General features: G+C 43.7%; 1 long non-coding RNA gene across 1 annotated transcript in view; it reads right to left on the reverse strand.

Annotated features, from left to right (window-relative positions):
• The window catches only part of LOC146512092 (uncharacterized), a 39233-nt gene extending 30108 nt beyond the window's left edge, over positions 1-9125 (reverse strand). The window contains exon 1 of the long non-coding RNA XR_014875734.1: positions 5707-9125. This is a non-coding gene — a long non-coding RNA (uncharacterized LOC146512092). The remainder of the gene's footprint in view (positions 1-5706) is intronic.
• Positions 9126-15611: the final 6486 nt, after the last annotated feature.

Here is a 15611-nt window from a genome sequence, read left to right on the forward strand (position 1 = left end):
TGTGGACATCACATTTTGGGTTATTTAGACCAAAATATCAGGCCCTTATATCCATTTACGAGGACATTATGCTGCCACTGTTCTATCAAAATTTTAAATGAATATCCTCATATGTGGCTCTGATTTTTCATAAAAACAAAAATAAGGTAAAAAAAGAAATCTGGTAATTCTTTGTTTTTACATTTATTGGGCCCCAATATGCCCAAATATCAAAGAAATTAAAGATGCCGTGGAAGAGTTCAGGTCTTAGGAGGTTAAAGCTGGTTTAACTAAAGTTTGTCCACTTCGGGGCTGCACTCACACACTGAGCTGAAATCTGTCTGAGGACAGTGATACTGAAGATATCCTTAATTTTTCTGTCAGTAAGAGCTGCTGTTAGCCCCTGTTAGCCCCTGTTAGCCTTTGTTAGCCGCTGTTAGCCTTTGTTAGCTGCTGTTAGCCCCTGTTAGTTGCTGTTAGCCCCTGTTAGCCCCTGTTAGCCTTTGTTAGCTGCTGTTACATAACCTCAAAAAAGGGACTGACAGTATCTTTAACATCCTAAGACCCGAACTCATGGCATGCTTTTTTAATTTCTTTTTGCTATTTGGGCTGATTTGGACCTGATGGATGTAAAAACAAAGAATGATCTTTTTGCAAAAGCAAAATTTAGTGATGTTCAGATATGTGGACGCCTGGTCCTAGGCAGGTTAAAGACAAATATTAAGGTGTGAATGTGGGTGAACAGTCCAGATTTGAGTGCATTAGAAAGTGCAACATGACCTCCGCTGTATGGATGGATGTAGTGACTTCCTTATGGTTACTGAAGACCAGTTTTGAATCTTTTACTTTAACATGTCAGTTTTTTAAACATATATGACTAAAAAGGTGGATTATTTGAGTTGTTTAGCAAGGTGCCTCAATGTGCTTAATGGGTGCACGATAGATATGTAGCAGGTAATGTGCAGAGACTCCTGAACATCCAGCAAGTTCAATTAACCACCTAGGAAAGTGCGTTATTGGCCAGAGAGCTGTCAGGCTTTTAAAATCAGTCATAAAACGTCATATTTTTAAACAGAAAGATGTGCGTTTATAATGCGCTCCTGCATTTCTTCATATTTCATCCGTCTGAGTTTCTGACACCGTGTATGGAAAACATCGGTGTCTTAAACCTACTAAAAGTTGCACTCTGTACTCTCAGTGTGTCTGTTCGGTGCTGAGCAGGTCGTGTACAGTTGGTTTGCAGCTGCTGCTGGTTGAAAATGATGAAGATAGAGAACAGTCTGCTCTGGATGGGATTTTGGTTTGTCTTTCTTTCCCCCCTCCCTCACAGCGAAGTCAGGCACGACTGAGAAAAAGAGCCAGCCCGGGTTGTTCAGCAGTCAGCGAACGTCTCAGCCTGATTGGCCGAGCAGAACACCACCAGCTCATCAATAGTATAAAATGAACGAGACAAAATCGGAATACTAAAACGGTCGGGAGCATCAGATGGTATCACAGCGACACCACACGCTGAGAAAACCACACGAGACGGCGTCGGCCCGTCACACGAGCACGTCAAGCTCACAGAGAGAGAGAGTACAGCCAGGTTTACAACACGGATCAGTCAGAGTGTTTGTGAACTTTCAGCTTGTGCATAGATAAGCAAGCAGATTAAAAATGTTTATTGAAAGAAAGAATGGAGAGACGATGGCACAGAGAGAGAGGAGGGGAGATGAAGACAGATCTGCTCGCTTATAAAAAATTAATTTCAAGGCAGCAGGCCATGCCTGAAGCAAGTTTGGCTTTCAATTATTAATTTATATTTACACCAATCCCACAGGAGGACTGTGTGTGTGTCGCCCCAGTACTGTAAGACAGTACAAACTGCAATTACACACATCTTTATCGTCACAACAGAGAACACATCTGCACGCACGACGTGATTTAAAGAACGTGTCTGTGACATCCAGCTTCCCTCTTTGGATCGATGCCTTTAGGCTTCGACATTAAAGGCTCAGATATTGTCTCAAATACTGTATACAGCGTTTGTTGACCTTTAGATTCAAGGTGTATTAATACTGAGTAGGAAAGTGTCAAAATAAAAGTAGGAAAGTGTCAAAATAAAAGAGTTACAGGAGGATTAAATGCTGATAAAGAAGAAAAGTGAGTTTAAAGGTACAGTCTGTAATTTTTTAGGTTCTTTAATAGAAAAAAACTGTTATACTCATAAATATACATTGATTCGTGTGTGATTACACTTTCCAACAAACTGGCACATTGTCATCTTCGTCGTCTTCATCTCCTGACCTAAAGTCGGGGCTCTAACATACAAAATGTGCATAAACGTGCTCATTTATTCCCGATGTTGTTGCAGTTACTTACTGTCAACAGATCAGACAACTCTCCCATTTCTGGACAGCTGACAACAGCTGCTGTAAGCTACAATTAATCCAGCCGATTATGCTCAACTGTCCTAAAATACAATTTCCCTCTGATAAACACTGTCATTCTCATATACATACAGCCTCCTCCACAGTATATAAAGCTCATCCAGCACTGACAGCTGAGGTAAACAGTGAACCGAACGCCTTCCACAGGTGGGAAAAACTTCTGGTCCAGAGTCACTTTGATATCTGAGAACAACTGAAGATGAGCCAGAATTTAGGAGGTGGCTCTGGGATAAAATAAAATAAAACAAATAGTGCAAAATATATAACTGACTGTTTTTTATTTCCTTATTTCTTGCCAAGTTCAATATTATATAAACATTATTCAAATATTATTCAAAATTCAAAAAAAAAAAAAAGCAAGAGTGAAGGGCAGAGCGTTCGATGCTCTTCATCATCTTATAGATGTGAAACACCAGATGAATAGAAAGATGAGCTGTTTGAAGAGTCCTCCTCCCACCGTGGCTTTTACAGTCCAACTGTGAGCAGCAGAAACACGTCGAGCGTTACAGCTCAGCGCACAGTGAGATATCCCTGAGATTAACCTCCAGGTCACAGGCCAAGGAGACAAATGAGTTCTTTATCCATTGAAATAATTTCTAAGCTGAACTCTAGTCATCAACAAAGTGATGATGTGTGTAGTTTTCATGCACAGGCCTCAGTCAAATGTTGGCTCTCTAATAACGCCCTCAAAACCACCTGACGACCTCCAGTTGGTTAAACGATCCTCTCTAGGTGAGCGCTACGAGCCTTACAGCACTGTTTCTAAAACTTGTTACTCGACTTTATTTCAGATTCACAAAGAAAAAGATAATTTTAAGAAACAACATCATAAAGTGATTGAAACACAAACAGGCCTTTGATCCAGGCCATTATATTTTCAAAAAGGCTAAACAAATCCTATCTGCAAGGCTGCGACTAGAAAAGAAATTCACATTTTTATTGGTATTTGTTCAAAACTTACGTTTATGTTGTTACGTCTGCTGTCAATTATCAAAAGCACTGCACATGTTTAATCACCCATTTTCCACTGCTCAGCTCACATCAAGCCTTCGCCACAGACTGATTTCCCAGCTCCTCCTGCTGGTTGTCTGGCTTTTTCCAGGTCAAATAAGAAGTGCAGCGTGTTCCCTGCAGCATGTTCAGGATGTGCCCCAGGGCCGCCTCCCAACAAGACTGTCTCCTGATCAGACGTGCGCCTAATCTGAGCACAAAACTCAGCCATGAGAAGCTGTCTGAGGCTGAGTTTGTGCTGCACCATCCCCACTCCAAATGCTTTCAGTCGCACTTTAAATCTCGTATTTAATTGAAAAATGCCCCAAAAAAGAAACACGGCAGTGAAGTAAACCGGCCTCATGGCGAAGCGTGAGTGAAGGAAACCATTTGTTTACTTAGGTGAACACAAATGGACTTTTTCCCTGTTACAACCTTGAAACATTGTTACAAACTTCAATAAAGTTTAATTGTTGCAGTTTAATTGTTTTGGTCTCTATGGATACGTTTCTTTTTCGTTAGAGGTTTATGGCAGTGAATGTTTTTATAACTCATTCATCTGGATGAAGCTGCTGTTTGGATTTGGACCCTGTGAGGTTTCACCCTCATGTATGCGAATCACTGTGAGGACCTCTGTTGGCGCCTCTTGGAGTAATTTTTGGCTCACGGTGCCATCCGAGAAGTCAGAGCTCCAGTTTGGGGAGTTAAGTTTTAACGTCCACACATTCCAGACTGGACCCTGTTACAGCCTCGGGCCTTTGATGAGCGTTTGTTGTGCAGGTGTTTGCTTTGTGTTCCCTGGGTGGAGATGCAGTAGACCTGGCCAGGGTTCTGCAGGGCGATTTGAGCCTTGTCCCATCTCCACGCAGCAATGTCCCACTCACCAAGAACCACCAGAAACCACCATTTTTATCTTCTAATTCCAGATTTTAGAGATGGATATGAATTTCTAAAGTTTCACAAACTGCTGCGACATTGTGTTGGATGGAAAGACACCAGAAGAGTGAAAGCTTTATGACAGTTCACATCAAACCATCAGATAGAGAGAAGGTGGAACATTCAGTGTCTACATACTTTTGGAACATTTCCGTGCACTTCACTGGTCCAGTCTATTTTCACTTTGTTTTGCAGGACCTCTCTGTGTGCTCCACCACCTCACTCCTCTTCTAACGCTGTGAAACTTTTACCTCTGCAGCGCCGCAGCCACAGACTGTTGTGCAAAAACTTGAAGAATTCCCCCGACTCTGCTCGTTCTCCTCCATCTCCTTCATCCGTCTGTCGACTGTCTCTCTGTCTGTCCGGGTTCTCCCTCTTCGAAACTGTGGACAGGCAGGGACCTACTTTTCTATCCACAGAGAAACTCCAGGGGGGACAGATTTCAACGTTGCACGATAAATTATTGATGACTCCCCTTGCTCTGCTTTTCTTCCCCCCCGAGGCTTCGTGCTGAGGGACGCTGAGAGAAAACCAAAGTCTCAGAGGACTCAGTCTACATCTCTGCACACTGCAGATGGGCTCTTACATGATGACACACATATACAATTTACATGCTCTCTATGAAATCTTACTAGAAATAGTACAAAACACACACACACAATATTGTGTATTGCAGCCCAAATGGAAACAGTGACCCCTTGAGGCTGCAGAGTTCACAGCACTTGATATTAAAAACTTGAATGAAAGTTACGGTTTCTTTCTCGGAGCTCTTATCTGGGCGCTTTTAGGGCTTCGTGTGCTCTCTGGCTTAAAGGAAAAGTTCAAAAGTCATTCGCAACCTGAGAAAAAGCTCGTAGGACAAAAACATCAACTCCAGGTGAAGAACTTTTGCATCATCTTCAGTCTTAAAGGGCGACTTTCAAGAAACGATTTCAGCAGCGGCACTAACGTAGAAAAACTGTTCATATAAAACCACAAAGTAATTCATAATAAAAGAAATTGAGAACATAAATATGGGATATTCGCTGTTGCTGGCATCCTCCTACCATCTCAAAAACCACAGCTTGGTATGCATTAATTATTCACCAGTATATTTACACGCCTTATTTTTTATTTATGTGCTGGAAATTGGAAACTCTTCAACCTTGTGTCAGATCTGCAGTCTGTGTTTAAGATCTCGACTCGCTGGCTCAGATGTGCAAGAAGATGCTTGAAGAGTTTCGGTACAGAAAGCATTTTTACAGCTACTTAGCGTACAGCGCTCCTGTAATTAGCACTAATTATCTCATCGTCCACATGAATGCAGCAGTACATGAAAACATGTTCACACGTTGAGGAGTTACCGAATAGTTTTGATAACGGGTTAGCTTACCTGATTTGAATTTGGCCTTCTCTCCCTTTCAAGATCACCTTCTAGTGCATCATGGAAATATGCTTCTGTCCATTCACACTACTCACTCTGCGTTGAGCTCAGTCTCCAACTGACAACTGTTGCAGAGACAGAGGTTACAGTCTCCAAGCCTGAAGACAGCAGGTCAGGAGTGAGACTTGATGCATGCTCTGCAGTTCAATTCAATTCAATTTTATTTATAAAGCGCCAAATCACAACAAAAGTCGCCTCAAGGTGCTTCATAGATACAGAGAAAAACCCAACAATCATATGACCCCCTATGAGCAGCACTTTGGCGACAGTGGGAAGGAAAAACTCCCTTTTAACAGGAAGAAACCTCCGGCAGAACCAGGCTCAGGGAGGGGCGGGGCCATCTGCTGTGATTGGTTGGGGTGAGAGAAGGAAGACAGGATAAAGACATGCTGTGGAAGAGAGACAGAGGTTAATAACAGATATGATTCAATACAGAGAGGTCTGTTAATACATAGTGAGTGAGGAAGAAACACCCAATGCATCATGGGAATCCCCCGGCAGCCTACATCTATTGCAGCATAACTAAGGGAGGATTCAGGGTCACCTGGTCCAGCCCTAACTATATGCTTTAGCAAAAAGGAAAGTTTGAAGCCTAATCTTGAAAGTAGAGATAGTGTCTGTCTCCCGAATCCAAACTGGAAGCTGGTTCCACAGAAGAGGGGCCTGAAAACTGAAGGCTCTGCCTCCCATTCTACTTTTAAATACTCTAGGAACAACAAGTAGGCCTGCAGAGCGAGAGCGAAGTGCTCTAATAGGGTGATATGGTACTACAAGGTCATTAAGATAAGATGGGGCCTGATTATTTAAGACCTTGTATGTGAGGAGCAGGATTTTGAATTCAATTCAGTTTTTTCCTGACATTCACAGATTTGTTCACCAAGAATTCATCCCCCCCCAATCCAGACTGATTCTACTGTAATGACCTGAGGGAGCACATTCAACAGAAACCATCCAATCTACTCTGCAAGTCCTCCTTTGTCTCCTCAGAGTGCAGGTTACACCAACACAAGTCAAGATGAAGGATTGCTGCCCAGCACAGACGCATCTAAACATGCTTAGCAGAGATGTAAACACATCATCAGTAGTATTAACAGCTCGACTGGTAATGCTCAAGGAGACGTTGTTGGAGGAGAGACTGGAAAGGTGTAAAAATTGGGTTTTATTTGGCTTATTACCTTCTTACCTTCTATTTGAGTTCCACTCAATCTCATATGAGGTTTATTTCTATGATCCAATACACAAAAACAGGGATCCACATTTCAACACCTCCAACCTTCACGAAAAATTTATTAATAATTGGAAATATCACAAAAATAATTCACAGCCTGCTGCAAACAACAAAGACGCCTCAGGATATAATTCAAAGAAACGCCCTGCTAACGTCACGAGGGGCCGTATGTAGTATTCAGTAGACATGATGAAATGTGCCAACGAGCCTTCATTTTTAATGACACTTTGACCCATCACTTGGCCCTGCAGCGGGGATGCACTTCCATCTTTCATCCATTTTTAAGCATTTTCTTCATGCCTTGACCTGGTGTAGCTTTACTCTGCGTCGGAAACCACTTTAGTCTCTTTTTTAAAAACCCTTGTGCAGCACTCTGCATGTCGACCCAGGTTCAGAGTTGCACCACATCATTTTGCTTGTCATGTTTCTGACAGGTAGATTGCTAATATCCCTGCAGATACCAGATTTCTAATTAAACTCTCCTCAGCAAATGGCCTCCTCCCTCCTCCATCTCTTCAGGGGGGAGACTGAGATGCTCACAAGCCAGCACGGAGACAAAATCTCTACAGTATGAAACATGCATGAAACACCTCACCTCAGAGGCATCCTAGTCAAATATCTAAACCACCTCGCTTCACTGAGCTCAATCTGAATGAACATGGTCCTCACTCTAAGGTTCACTGCCTTTACTTCTAATCACGACAGCTTCACTCTCTCTAAACTTCAAACAACAGAGTGGTACAGAGCCCCACAGGGGACACGGGAGAAAAAAAATTAAGACTGACTTTTGCGAGATTTCGCAAAACAAACTCGGGATCTCGCAAAAGTTTTAGCCGCATTCTTCAGAGGCCGCAAGCTCGAAGCCGACCGGGAGGCCGAGGCACGATGTGCCGGGAGAGCGGTGTTCCTCCCGGCTGTAGAAGGTCTCGACCTTCTGTTAGCTTCGAGCTAGTGGGTGTCAGATCTCCGAAAACGTCGGAGCACTTTTGCAAATATGTGATGTCTTGTAAACCGAGCAGGTATCTGACGTTTACACAACTACATTCACGCCTCAAAATATCTTAAAAGTGTATTTTGTGACCCAGAAAGAGTAATATTACAACTAAGTAGCTGCCGCCATTGTTGGAACTCTAGTTTTGCCAGGTCCCGAGTTAGTTTTGCCAGGTCCCGAGTTAGTTTTGCCAGGTCCCGAGTTAGTTTTGCCAGGTCCCGAGTTAGTTTTGCCAGGTCCCGAGTTAGTTTTGCCAGGTCCCGAGTTAGTTTTGCAAGAAAAAGTTTTTGCGCAAAAATTTTGCGAGATCTCGCAAAAGTCTGTCTTAACTTTTTTTCTCCCATGTCCCCTGCGGGGCTCCGTAGAGTGGTGCAGGCTCTGCAGTGGCCACTCTTATGAAGAAGACCCTGAGATACCTCCACGTGAGGCAACAAAGCCAAGATGGTCATTCTCATTCCCGCCACTTTGCACTTGGCTGCAACCATGCCAGCACGAGGAGTCAACAGAATCACACCTACTATTAAAATTAGATGATGTAAAGAATCACCAAGATCCTGAACTTTTAAGTATACGCCTGCGTTTGCTGATTTTTCCCCTCCTTCTCCTTCAAACTTAAGCAAACAGGTATCGAGCTTGTTGAAAATGGATCTTGTTCTTCTCCACAGCCTGACAGACTCATCAGACAAAGATTCAATACAAACGTTCGATTTTTACGCTAACATGGAATTGGTTTGAAGTACTCAGAAGACCAAAACAGGAATGCTGCAGTGATAGTTTGTGCTTTTCCACACTGAAAAACTCACTTATTTAAACTGTTTACAGCTGTGAAACATTCTTCACGGCTGGTGCGTACAGAGGATTGAGGAAGGTCACAGTATCGACTGAGGTATTGATCTTTCCACAACACCCAGAGAAAGATATTTTGTTTTATTTATCTGTACATTTTTATTCAACATGAAAAAAAATAAGAAAAAAATTTGTCTGGCTCCAAGAAGGAGAAGGAAAGAAACGAACACTCGGGAGGAGGTAACTGAAAACATGACAGAGAGGAGCATTAATAGGATTTGCCCACATGGGGGCAGTCTAATGACCAAAGAGTGGCTTATTTGAACCATTAGATTCAATAAATTAGCACATTTAAATGGCCTGTATTTGTATAGCGCTCTTCTAGTCCCTAAGGACCCCAAAGCGCTTTACACAACCCGTCATTCACCCATTCACACACACACACTGGTGATGGCAGCTACATTGTAGCCACAGCCACCCTGGGGCGCACTGACAGAGGCGAGGCTGCCGGACACTGGCGCCACCGGGCCCTCTGACCACCACCAGTAGGCAACGGGTGAAGTGTCTCGCCCAAGGACACAACGACCGAGACTGTCCAAGCCGGGGCTCGAACCGGCAACCTTCCAATTACAAGGCGACCTCCCAACTCTTGAGCCACGATCGCCCTAAATCTCCATTTTTGTTCTCCGTCAACTCCACCTGATCCTTCATGTCCTACATTTGTGGCTACCGTGATGAGCTAGTTATTAACGTTGATGCTTCTCTGAAACAGTGACTGGACAATGAAAACTAGCTTTAACTTTGTCTGTCTGTATCAACAACTGTTCAGTCTTGATGGGCGTGTTGTTGAGACAGTAAGTGACTGTTGAGCAGTTTTGTGAGGACATTTAATGGCAATGATCTCCCCAAATCTCCAATTTCATCCAGCACTTCACCCTGATTCTCTTAATCCTCAAACAGCCGTCAGCAAAGTTCTCTCTCCTACAGAGAAAACTGAGATACGTCTGTGACACATTTTCTCTTTTATATTACTGTCATTCAATTTTGTTTCATTTCCTTTGATAAAATTACTTCAATCAGCCAATCGTGTAGTTCAGACAAGACGTTCTTTAGAAAGCAGCGTTGTTGTTATGGACGAGCCTCGGGGGGGTCCAGACCCGCCCAGTAAAGTCACTCTGCCCCCTCAGCTGAAGTCTACTGACACACTTAAACTACAGCTTACAGTAATTCACTGACATTGAGCGCACCATTTCTTTTAATTGTCATTTCTGTCATGCCAAACACCACACATGCCTCATTTGAACATTACTTTAACTCTGGAGTCTCTGTGGAAAGAATCTGCAGGTGACATTTTTGAAGACGTGCTCTTCGCCCTCTCTGGAGAAGTTCATGAATTTGCTTTTATTTTAGAAACTCTTAAAACACTGCTTTCCTTTCTGAAATATTTCATTTTAATTGGCAGCTTACTTTCATGATGTCCTCACACATTTAACACCGCAGTGAACGCACTGCCGGTATGAGCCCGTCAGACTGTGGCCTCCCTCATTATGAAGGTTGTGAAGGGCGTAAACAACTGGAAGTTGGTCTGGAAACAGATTCCATTCAATGAAAATGGGTGCCTTTAGATGTGTGTGTGTGTGTGTGTGTGTGTGTGTGTGTGTGTGTGTGTGTGTGTGTGTGTGTGTGTGTGTGTGTGTGTCCCTGCTGAGCATTTAAAGTGGAACAGCAGCTGGTTTAAGCTGCACTCTCAGTCTGTCAGCCTGGTTATTAGACAACGCTGCCTCACTAACACAATGCTGTGCTCTTTACTGCCACAGGGGAGTTCAATGGATGAGCACACACACACACACACACACACTCACAGACACACACACACACTCACAGACACACACACACACTCACAGACACACACTCCTTAGAGCACAGATAAGAACAAAGACAGTCATTCTTTCCCAGAACCGTTCGTTACGCTTTCAGAACAGCCTAAATTCACTCCAAACTCCACATTAGTCACTTGATTTCTGCTCCCATTGTTTCATTGACTAATTAACCGTTAATAAAGCGACTGCGGACAACTTTTGAACTCTCCCGTCGGTCCAGATGGCGAGTGTCGCTTTGTTAAACGCGTTTTTTGATTCACGTTGGCGTGTGCAGAAGGTGCGATATTTGTCTCGTCTCCTTTCAGGCTGAGAGAAGCATCGTCGCTGTTTAATCCCACATTCCCTTCCAGTTTATTCCCACCGTCCCTGCTGCTTCATCACAGCTACACAAAAGAAACACTAAGATTTTCTCTCATCTTTCAAAGATTTAACGGACTCCCAGTTTGCCCATCTTCTTCTGCTGCTACACCAGTGTGTTCAGGCTCGCCGTGGTGCTTCATGCTAATCTGAGAAGAGGAGGAGGAGGAAGAGGTGCTGTACCCTTTCTCATTGATAGGCATTCAGAAATCTGATGACACTCACAGCTCTCCATGCATTTGAAAAAGCTACAAAAGAAGCTACAACAAAACTCAGAGAAAATCCGCTTATGTGGAAGGTCGCTCCCAACTCTGTTACAGTTAATTTAGTCATTTCCTGACCAATTAATAGAAATTCAAGTTATACTGCAGCCATACCTGTAACGTCCTGATACGGACTGGTAAGATTTATTAACAGAGACTCCTGGGATCTGTAGTGAGATTTGGCCACTAGCATAGTAACATCCTTTAGAGCCGAGATTCCCAAAGTGTGGGGCCCGCCCCCTGGGGGGGGAGCTTGGACACTGCTAGCACGGGCGCCCACATCGCTGAATATGTTTCCAAACCAACTTCATTCTAAGCCAAAGACTAGAAAATTGTCATGAATCGCTGTGTGGCAGGCAGGCAAGCAGGAGTGGTGGACCCAAAATGCAAAACTCAGACACGGAAGTGAAACTTAAAGCGCAGCTTTATTGCTGGGAAAAACCTCGTACTAACTAAACTCACCAAAAGACAAACAACAGTCTGAACAGAGGAGCCAAGGACTGAAACACTGGAAAAGAAATACTAAACTGGAGCAGGAGACTAAACGCTAGGAACATGGAACAGGAAGCAGAACACACAGCTAGTAGAGGTAAGAGGATGAACAGACGTTAACGACGCGACACCGAGTAGGGGAAGACACAGACACAGGTCGTGTCCAAATTCATGGGCTGCTTCCTCCTGAGGACCCGGCCTTCGCGGTCTACGTGGGCCGGGTCCTCAGGAGGTCGGGTAGGCTGGAAGTAAACGGCCGTGAAATTGGACGGTCTAGCCTTCTGATTAGCGTCACCGCTGTCTCGGTGGAGTTTAATAAACTCGGCCGTCTGCTCCTTGCTGTCTAAAATATAACAGGACACTGGCGTAAACTCTCGACTGTCTCACACTTCTGTTTAATCAGTTTTCTGTTTGACGTTTAGTCAGCTGTGTAAAAACCAAGGAGGAACCCACCTGGGGGATTAATAAAGTTTTATCTAATCAAATAACTTTAATCTAATCTAATAACTTTAATTTACTCACGAACAAATAAAACACTGAAAAAAGCCCAACAATAACATTTTAGGTTGTCTAAGTAACTTATATATTACGTTTAACCCGAGCAGCGAAAGTCCGCGGTAATCTGAAAATGATGTGCCGGGAGTTGTGCCGTTCTCGGCCGCATCAGTGACCCTCGAGCTCCCGGCGAGCTATTGAGCTGGTGGGTAGCAGATGCTCCGAAAACGTCGAAGCACTTTTGCAAATATGCGATATCTTGATAAACCGAGCAGATATTTGATGTTTACACAGCTACTTTCTCGCCTGAAAATATGTTAAAACTTTATTTTGTGACCCAGAAAGATTAGTAAGAGCAATTTTAAAACTTAGTAGCGGCCGCCATTGTTGGAAACTGGAGTTTGGCTGGGCCGCGCTATGAATTCTGGGATATGGTGGGCCACGAAGGACACACCCGACCCATCCTTCAAATTCGGGGAAAAGGAGGACGCATTTGTCGGCTGCATTCGGAGGAGTCTACGAATTTGGACAGCCTTCGGCGCGTCGCTGTGACGTAATCGGTCTACAAATGCGGCCTCAGGAGGAAGCAGCCCATGAATTTGGACACGACCACAGACACTAAATACACATAGCAGCAATCAAGGGAATGGCACACAGGAGGGGACACAGCTGGAACTAACTGGCATAACGAGACACAGACCTACAAAGTAAAACAGGAAACACACAGACTGTTTTACAACACAAAACTCGAGGACCCGTACAGAGCACAGAGGGAGACACAGGTACAGAAAATAAACACGACAACACGACAAAATCAGAATAAACTAGAAAATAATAATCATAAACTCAAAGCGCTGGGACACCGACCCAGGACCATGACAAAAATATGGTGAAGCAAATCTGCCCTTTGGCTTCACCTGCACAAGAGCCGAGGTAGGTCTCCCTGCAGGATTGGTTTTCCCTTCGTCGGGAGCAGCGCTGGGCTGTTTAAATCACGGACAAACAGGATCCCACATTCTTGATTTTTAGTTCAAACACTTGTTGTAATGACTAACTACTCCTGACATTTTGGAGATTAATATACAGTAAAGTTACAGCACGATACAAATAACATCAGGCTGATCCTGCCACGATTTGTTCCCCCGGTTTAAATCACAGACAAATACGATCCCACAGCTGTTTATGTTTTTAAACCCATTTTGCACAGAGAGGCAGAAAGAATTAATCCAAACAGATCCTGAGTAGAATGGGGGCCTTTTTTAAAACGTCAAGTCTCACAAGTTTTCAAAGTTTTTATGAGATTTGTCTGGCGATTCTTCACATGAAAGGAAATTTATCGACGTCTTGTTTAGGACAGAGCTTCAAATTAACTCAGCAGATTTGTTCCCAGATGCTTGTTGAGTTACTCACAGAGGAAAAAGACAAAGGTAAGTGATTAACTGGCTGCAAACAGATGCAGCACACACAAAAGAAAATGCAGGAAACAAAAGGCAAGAAGAAGAAATAGATGAAGTGTGTGAAACAGAATAAGAAGCATATTTGGTTTGTTTGTTTTCCTTTCGAAGTGAATGTATGTGCATCAGACGGCCATTAGAGCGGACTATTATGGTTTGATTTTCTTTTCTTGTAAAGATCTGTTGTTAAATCTTCTCCCTCAGTCACATTTAAAATATGTACAAACAGGAAGTTGCCAAACAGAAACACAAAACCACGACCGGATCGATCAAAGGTCAGATTTTCTCTGGTTTTTTGGTCACTTATGTCTTCATCTCACCCAGATTCCAGCTGGAACATCTGTAAATTGCGCCGTGTAAATGACAGAGGTAGAGCAGCAGGATACACTGCAGGAATTCTTTAGTCTATGAATAATGAAGGTTTTGGAGGACGCTTTGACAGGACGTCAAAACATGTCATATTGAATTCACTAAAAAGTTTGCCTTCGACTGCTGAAGAAACACCGACTCCGCTTCCTTCATCGCCGCTCTGACAGACCCGTGAGCAGCAGACGCAGAGCAACAGCTGTCAATCAAACGCGCCGTAGCCGAGGCCGCGATGGAGACGGGAGAAGCGACTAAATCGCTTTTTTCCCCACAGCAGGAAAACAGAAGAAGCGATGACACGTCTCAAACCCGGATGCTGCTGAGGAATATGTGATGAGATCTGGTACGCCAGTGAGCAGGAGTTACTGTTTAAGAGGTGGAAATGAACAAAAATAAGATATATTACTACATATATCACAATATATCTCAGTATATGTAGTAATATATCAGTTATCCAGACAGTTTCCAGATGAGAAAAGCGCGGAGCCACAACACCCATCAGACAGAGGTCACCTCGCTACCAAAGGCTCCACCGAGAGCTCAGGCTTCACTGTACAACAAACCCAAAACAATCAAACACCAGCTGATGTTTTAATAACAGCAGAAACAAAGTTTTAAAAAAAAAAGAGGACGACACAGGGTTTCTTTTTTTGATGATTAAACAAGAACATGACCTGATATTAGGATTAAGACTAAAGACCACACATCCAATAGTCTCAATGCTTTTTCATTTGAAATGGTCTCCATTTCTGTGTCTCCTCAGTCTGGTAAGTCCCCGTGTGTGCGAGCCGGCACATGGCTGTATCAGTAGTCTGTAGGTTCTACCTGAGTTATCACGGTTTTGTGCTTTTTAATCAGTTTTTACTTTATTTCATTTTGACTTTGAAGTTTTTATGTTTAGTTTTTTTCAGTTTTTTTTTTAGTTTCAGCCCTTTTAATTATTATAGCAGGCATATGTCATTTCTCATCCAAGCCATTTACACACACCACCACCATCAGCACCACCATCATCACCATCATCAGCAGCAGCACCATCATCACCATCAGCAGCACCATCAGCAGCAGCACCATCATCACCATCAGCACCATCATCACCATCATCACCATCAGCACCATCATCACCAGCAGCAGCACCATCACCATCATCACCAGCAGCACCATCAGCATCATCACCAGCAGCACCATCAGCAGCAGCACCATCAGCAGCAGCACCACCACCACCATCATCACCAGCAGCACCATCATCACCATCAGCAGCAGCACCATCACCATCAGCACCATCATCACCATCAGCAGCAGCACCATCACCATCAGCAGCACCATCACCATCAGCACCATCAGCAGCAGCACCATCACCATCATCACCAGCAGCACCATCAGCATCATCACCATCAGCAGCACCATCACCATCATCACCAGCAGCACCATCAGCAGCAGCACCATCATCACCATCAGCAGCAGCACCATCACCATCAGCACCATCAGCACCATCATCACCATCAGCAGCAGCACCATGAGCACCATCATCACCATCAGCACCAT

The sequence above is a fragment of the Neolamprologus multifasciatus genome, chromosome 8, assembly GCF_963576455.1.
Source record: "Neolamprologus multifasciatus chromosome 8, fNeoMul1.2, whole genome shotgun sequence".
In the NCBI taxonomy this organism is placed as follows: domain Eukaryota; kingdom Metazoa; phylum Chordata; class Actinopteri; order Cichliformes; family Cichlidae; genus Neolamprologus; species Neolamprologus multifasciatus.